Here is a 7,021-nt window from a genome sequence, read left to right as displayed (position 1 = left end):
TTGTTGTGATTCAGTACAAGCCTGGTGTGTCCCCTATGGGACGTGGCCTTGATGGGCAGTGCCAGCTAGCCAGAGACCCTCAGTGAACGGGCGGTTTCCAGAGGGCTTGGTGTTTTCTGCATGGCAAGACTCCTACAGAGAGGTAGCCCTGTTTTCAGAGGGCAGTTTGCACCTCTGGTGGCCCTGGGGGCCCATGTTCCTATTGGATTCCTGCCCTGGAGGCAGGCCTGGAAGGGAGGTTGTGGGGCCGGGCTGCCAGCAGGGCCTGCCCTGTGCCAGGGCTTTTTCTGATATGGAAAACTTGAGAAAAGCGCCACCGCCACCTCTTCTTTGCTCGGGATTTGCTCATCTCTCCCCACCTGCTCACGCCTGGAAGAATGCTTAGGACATGGGGAAAATGTCTAATGTGGAGCCCACCTGCTGAGAAAGGACCAGGTGTGAAGGAAGAAGCCTTGTTCTGATTCCTGATGGCCCAGCCACCCGTCGCCAGAGCTGAGCCTGGCCGCAGGGCCCGCCTGCAGGAAGGGCTGGCCCCTGGCTTCACACTGCACTCAGACCCAGGGTGAGGAACTCCAAGCCCGTTAAGCCTCAGTTGGCCAAAGTGCTAGATGCACGTGGTCTGCCTCCGTCCCAGCTTCCCTTAGAGCTTGCATTTTCCGTATTCAAGAGGCTCTCCCTTCGAGAAGACCTGCCTGCTTAGGTGATTTATGTGTCCCCTACCCTATCTCCCTTTGTTCTGCAGAGCGGTGTGCATAAAAGGCTTTTGGGGAAGGGGAGAAGTGCCACTCAGTGACTTGCACAGGAAATTGGAAATTGGATCCACAGGTCTGCCCCCACTCCTCTGACTCATGCTTAAACAAACCCAACAAACGCCCTGACCTTTGCTCTCTTCCTCTGTTGCAGGCCATACCTGCCAGCAGCCCACTCTCCCGGCCATGCCGAGGGCTTACAAAAGTCCAGCATTTGGTAGCTTCCTGGGGGAATGAATCCTTCAAACTCATGCTATGCATGCAGCCTATGATTTTTTTTTTTTTTTTTTTTTTGACAATGTGATCCATTATATTCATCAACACACAGAGATGGAACATTTGGCAAAATTATTTTAAGTAGCACTCCAACCTGTGATCGTAATTTCAAATCAAGGAATTTGCTGAGCAGCTGTGGGGAAGAACAAAGGGCCCAAGAGTGATTTAGGGCCTGGGGGAGGGGAGGCGGTGGAGCTGAAGGCCCCAGCCGGTAGGTAGCAGAAACAGCTGGGGAAGTAGGTTGTGTGCCCCCGCCCGGCCTTCTCAGCCCTGCCATCCCGTCCACATGTGCCTCATCAGAGAGTTTTCATCTGCTGAACGCACCACATGCAGTGCTTCAAAACAGATAAAATGAGCAGAGGATTCAGATTCAGTTTAATACCGTCGCTGAGAGCTTCAGCTTAGGAGTTGGACGGGCCTGGCCTTGAATCCTGGCTCAGCTACTCACCGGCCTCAGTGGCATCATCTGTAAAATGGGGCTAATGTAGCAATCACTTCATAGTGATTACTATGAGGATGAGTGTTTATTTGACCCAGTCGCTGGCATAGAACAGGTGTTCCAAACGCAGTTATCACCAATACGCAGAAACGTTCAACTGATACACTTGGTTTTTGCAACCAATTAATTCAGTGAACATCTATGAGTACCCGTTATATGTCAGGTGCAGGGCTGGGTGTTGTATGGGTACAAATGTGTAAAGATAGGAATTAATATGCTATTAGATAAAAAATACTTCTATTGACTTGGAAAGTAATAATGACTTCCAAGAATATTTAATTTACCAAAGAGCCTTTTTTTTTTTTTTTTTCTTTTTTTGAGATGGAGTCTTGCTGTGTCTCTCAGGCTGGAATAAAATGGTGCTATCTCGTCTCACTGCAACCTCTCTGTCTCCCAGATTCAAGCAATTCTCGTGCCTCAGCCTCCCAAGTAGCTGGGATTATAGGCGCGCGCCACCACACCTGGCTGGCTAATTTTGTGTTTTTAGTAGAGACGGGGTTTCACTGTGTTGCCCAGGTTGGTCTTAAACTCCTGACCTCAGGTGATCCAACTGCCTTGGCCTCCCAAAGTGCTGGGATTACAGGCATGAACCACCACACCAGGTCAAAAGATATTATTTCTTAACAGATAGCCTATTAGAAATAATTTGAAAAGAAAATATGGAGTTGAAAAAAATAAAATGGAAGCTGCATTCTTTCTAATTGTTTTTGAACTTGTTGCTTTTCAATACAACTATTATCTAAATTAACTTAATTTCTTAAAATAAGCCCTGCTTCATACCCAGGGACCTTCAATCAGCTAATTTGCAGATAATCAGACCTATTTACAAACAGCCTGGTTTGCCTGAGTGACTTTTAGTGACACATACATACTCAGAAAGGGTATCATTTGCCAGAGATTACCCAGTTTTGCTGAATTACAGTCTTCAGAATAGTTCAACCTTTCATCCTGTTGATAGAATTTCTGGTAGATAACAGCTGAGCTTCTGCTCAGACTCTGCTAGGAATGGAGAACTTAACCACTTCAAAACATACATGCCGCCTGGCTTGAACAGCTCTAAATGTTCAAGATGGAATAATTAATGGGGAACTAATTGAAAAGAATTTGCAAAGCACATCTCAAGGACAAAAATCCCTTCTGCTGTTTTTTTCCTTTCGTCTTGGTCTCAATCTCTGTGGTTTGGTGGTATTTAGACTACCTGTCTGTCTTCCCCTTTTACTCCGAGCCTGCCCTCTGCCCCCGCCCCCCATGGGAACACCAATGGCTCTGATCACCATTGGGTGGCCAAGTGTATCAGGCTGTAGAAGTTTGGAGCCAATACTCAGTTCAAGTTGCCCCTCTCCTTATTCCCTAGGGTGGCTCAACCAGGCTCTGCTTTCTTGGAAAACAACAGTGAACTTTGTTCAGCCCAAACCCGATTTCCCAAACTGATATTTGCTCACTGGCCTCCCCTCTCGGGCTGCTCCCCACTGCTGCCCACTTCTTGAGCATACTGCTGGCTGCTTCTGCTGTTCCAGCACTTCCTGGAAGGCAGCTACAAGGGGCCGAGACGGAACCCAAGCGCTGTTGCTTGTGGCCTTGGCTTACTGAGCCTGAATCCACCACCGGATCATTAGAAAAGGGATGTGTGTGTGCCTACCTTTGAAGCCAGTAGGCCAAAAGAAAGTGAGCAGGACAGCGCCATAACACCTAGAGTTACTGTGTTTGGTTCACACTTCTGGTTTTCTGCAGAATTGTTAGAATTTTTTAAAAAAGGAAGCAGCAAGTTGAGAGCAACTAAAGTCAAAAGAGAAAAGTGATACAAAGGGAAAGGTTTATTTTTGGAGCACTTAGATTCTGAAACTCCTTCTGACTCTTTCATCCTTTTACCTCTCCCATTCCCCTTGCTGGGCTCTTTGTCCTCATGGGGACTGTGCGTCTCTGATCTCACTGTAGCTCTGGGTCTTCTGGCTTTCTGGCTCCTGGAGTGAGCCCTTTCAATGAGGCCCTCCCTCAATTTCCCATCCCTCTTATTCTTCTGCCATCCAGACTCATCACAGCCCAAATCGGAGACTGGCTGGCTGCACAGCTACTCAGAGCGGCTGGAGACAGCCAGGCCCTGAGGCGACTTGTTCCACGGTGATCTGACTGGTTCACCCAGGGGTCTCGGACCTCACAGACCTCATCAGGAACATCAAATGGGGTTTGTGTGGCCCGAATAATATTTAAAACAATTTGATTTAGTTATGAGCATTGAAGAAACAGGAGATCACCAGAAAATCCAGAGTTTTAGCTCCACTAGCAGACAGAACTGAGAGCTGGTGGTACCTGGTCTTTACCCACTCTGGAATGACCACTGCCTGGAGCCGAGAGGCAGCAGCTTCTCTGACATGGGGCAGACATCATCTCTGCAACAACAGAAAGTGTATTCCTGGACCCGAAACAGAATTGGATGTCACTGATCAATGGGCTTGCTTCCTCCCGCTCCCCAGACGACCTGATTCATGAGATACCTGCCTGTCCCCCGGACATTTGAGTTTGCAGCCCATGCTCAGTAGAGTTTATTCAGCAATCCTTCCCTGATCTATAGTGGATTCCTGGCCCACGACATTTCTAATGCGGTTGTCGCAAGTCTTGTCCAGACCTTTCAGACCCTTGATCTCTCTGGGAGACCGTGCCTCATACATTATTGAAAAGATTGAGGCCACACAACACGTGCTTCAACGCCTCAGCTTTTTGCCTTTCAGCTTCTAAGGTCTCTTCTCTCCCTCCATTACTTCCTCCTTCTCTCCTTTCTGACTCCCCTTTTCTTTTTTCATCAGTTTTAAAAATTGTAAAATAGAATGCACCTAGAGAAAAGGGAGGCCGAGGCAAGAGAGTCGATTGAACCTGGGAGACGGAGGTTGCAGTGAGCCGAGATCATGCCATTGCACTCCAGCCTGGGCAACAAGAGTGAAACTCTGTCTCAAAAACAAAACAAAACCAAAAAAACAACCCCAAAAAACAAAAACAGAGATATACAGTTCAGTGATTTATCACAAAGTCAACACCACTGTCACTATCAGCCTGGTTGGGAAATGGAACTCTGCCCTCACCCTGGATTTACTCCTTATTCCCCCTGCCCACTTCTATCCTCCCTCCCTATCAGAGGTGACCATTATCCTTTTTATGTAAAGCACCTTTGCTTATTTTTACCACCAAAAAATATATAAAAACAGATGTTCACAGCAGCTTTATTTATAACTACAAAACCTTGGAAGCAACCAAGATGTCCTTTAGTAGGCAAGTAGATAATAAACTGTGATATATCGGGCAATGCAGCGTTATTCTGTCCTCAAAAGAAATGAGCTATCAAGCCATGACATGATATGGAAGAACCTTAAATGCATATTACTAAGTGAAAGAAGACAGTCTGAAAAGACTATATGCCATATGATTCCAACTATATGACATTCTGGAAAAGGCAAAACCGCAGAGGCAGTAAAAGGATCAGTAATTGCTAGAGGTTAAGGGGAGGGAGGGATCAATCAGTACAGCACAGAAGGTTTTTAGGGCAGTGAACTACTCTGTATGATACTGTCATGACGGACACCTGTCATACATTTGTCAAAACTTATAGAATGTACAAGACCAAAGAGAACCCTAATGTGAACTATGGATCCTGGAATACTGATGTGTCATTGTAGGCTTATGGATTGCAACAAACAAACCAGTTAGATGGGGGATGTTGATAGCGGGAAAGGCTGTGCTTATGTGGGGGCAGGAGGTATATGAGATATCTCTGTACCTTCTGTTCCATTTTGATGTGAACCTAAAACTGCTCTAAAAAAATAAAATCTTAGGCCAGGTGCAGTGGCTCACGCCTGTAATCCCAGCACTTTGGGAGACCGAGGTGGGTGGATCATAAAGTCTGGAGTCCAAGACCAGTCTGGCCAACATGGTGAAACCCCGTCTCTACTAAAAATACAAAAATTAGCTGAGCATGGGGGCGCGTGCCTGTAGTCCCAGCTACTCAGGAGGCTAAGGCAGAAGAATGGCTTGAACCCTGGAGTCGGAGGTTGCAGTGAGCTGAGATTGCACCACTGCACTCCAGCCTGGGTTGACAGAGTGAGACTCTTGTCTAAAAAGTAATAAAAATAAAAATAAAAGCTTAAAGGGAAAAAAATCTCTTTAAATGCCAAAGTTTAGTTTTTTGCTAAACTAAACTTTAGCATCTCAATGCTAAATCCTGTTTTTTCACCTTTATATAAATGTAACTAAACAGTGTGTATTCTTCCACGTGCCCCACTTTTTACTCAACATTATACTTGTAAAAATCATCCAGGTTGTTAGGTGTAGTTTGTTTTTTATCAACGGTATAGGTGTAGTTTGCAGTTTTTAATCAATGGATAGTATTATATTAAAAAATGTGGCTCAATGTGTTGATCTGTTCTACTCTTGATGGACATTTAGGTTGTTTCCAGTCTAGGGCTATTATACATGATGCTGCTATGATCATCCTTGTGTTTGTGTGCTGGTGAAAGCACATGTATGTTTCTGAGGCTATTACTCCAAGCCTGGAGTTTTCTTTGTGGGAGGGTTTAAATTATCAATTCAGTTTATTGAATAGTTATTGGGTTAGTTAAGATTTCATACTTTCTTGTGTTCGTTTTTGATACATTTTCTTTTTAAAGGATTCAACAATTTAAATTTGCAAAATGTTTTGTCATAAAACTATTCATAATACCTTCTTATGATCTTTCATAAAGGTGGGTCTGTTGTGATTTCTCTTTATCATGTCTGACACTGATTATTTTAATCTTCTTTTTCTTTCTTTTTTCCCCTTGATAAATCTTGCTAGTTTTTGTTTGTTTGTTTGTAGAAACAGGTGTCACTACGTTTCTCAAGACTCAGGCTGGTCTTGAGCTCATGGCCTCAAGCAATCCTCCCACCTTGGCCTCCCAAAGTGCTGGGATTACAGGCATGAGCCACCATGCCTGGCTTTGCTAGGGTTTTTTTTTTGTTTTTGAGACAGAGTTTTGCTCTTATTGCCCAGACTGGAGTGCAATGGCCTGATCTTGGCTCAACACAACTTCCACCTCCTGGGTTCAAGCAATTCTCCTGCCTCAGCCTCCTGAGTAGCTGGGATTACAGGCATGTGCCACCACGCCCAGCTAATTTTGTATTTTTAGTAAAGATGGGGTTTCTCCATGTTGGTCAGGCTATTCTCAAACTCTTGATCTCAGGTGATTCACCTGCCTCGGTCTCCCAAAGTGCAGGGATTACAGGCATGAGCCACAGTGCCCAGCCTTTGCTAGGGTTTTTAATCAATTTTATTTCTCTTTCCCAAAAAATGCAGATTTTGATTTTGTTGATATAGACGCTCCTTCATTTGCAATGAAGTTGTGTCCCAATAAAAGTGTATTTTTGGGCCGGGCGCGGTGGCTCACGCCTGTAATCCCAGCACTTTGGGAGGCCGAGGCGGGTGGATCACAAGGTCAAGAAATCGAGACCATCCTGGTCAACATGGTGAAACCCC

At 45.4% G+C, this 7,021-nt stretch overlaps 1 long non-coding RNA gene across 1 annotated transcript; it reads left to right on the top strand.

Moving 5' to 3' along the window:
• The first annotated feature begins 343 nt into the window (after window positions 1-343).
• On the top strand, window positions 344-1,765 carry LOC108302830. The gene is made up of 2 exons (XR_001824540.2): window positions 344-562; window positions 743-1,765. It is a non-coding gene; the product is annotated as an uncharacterized LOC108302830 (long non-coding RNA).
• The last annotated feature ends 5,256 nt before the right edge of the window (window positions 1,766-7,021 follow it).

The sequence above is a fragment of the Cebus imitator genome, unplaced genomic scaffold, assembly GCF_001604975.1.
Source record: "Cebus imitator isolate Cc_AM_T3 unplaced genomic scaffold, Cebus_imitator-1.0 Scaffold42, whole genome shotgun sequence".
Taxonomy (NCBI): domain Eukaryota; kingdom Metazoa; phylum Chordata; class Mammalia; order Primates; family Cebidae; genus Cebus; species Cebus imitator.
The sequence above is the reverse complement of the archived record's forward strand: the minus strand, read 5'-3'. Positions and strand labels throughout refer to the sequence as shown.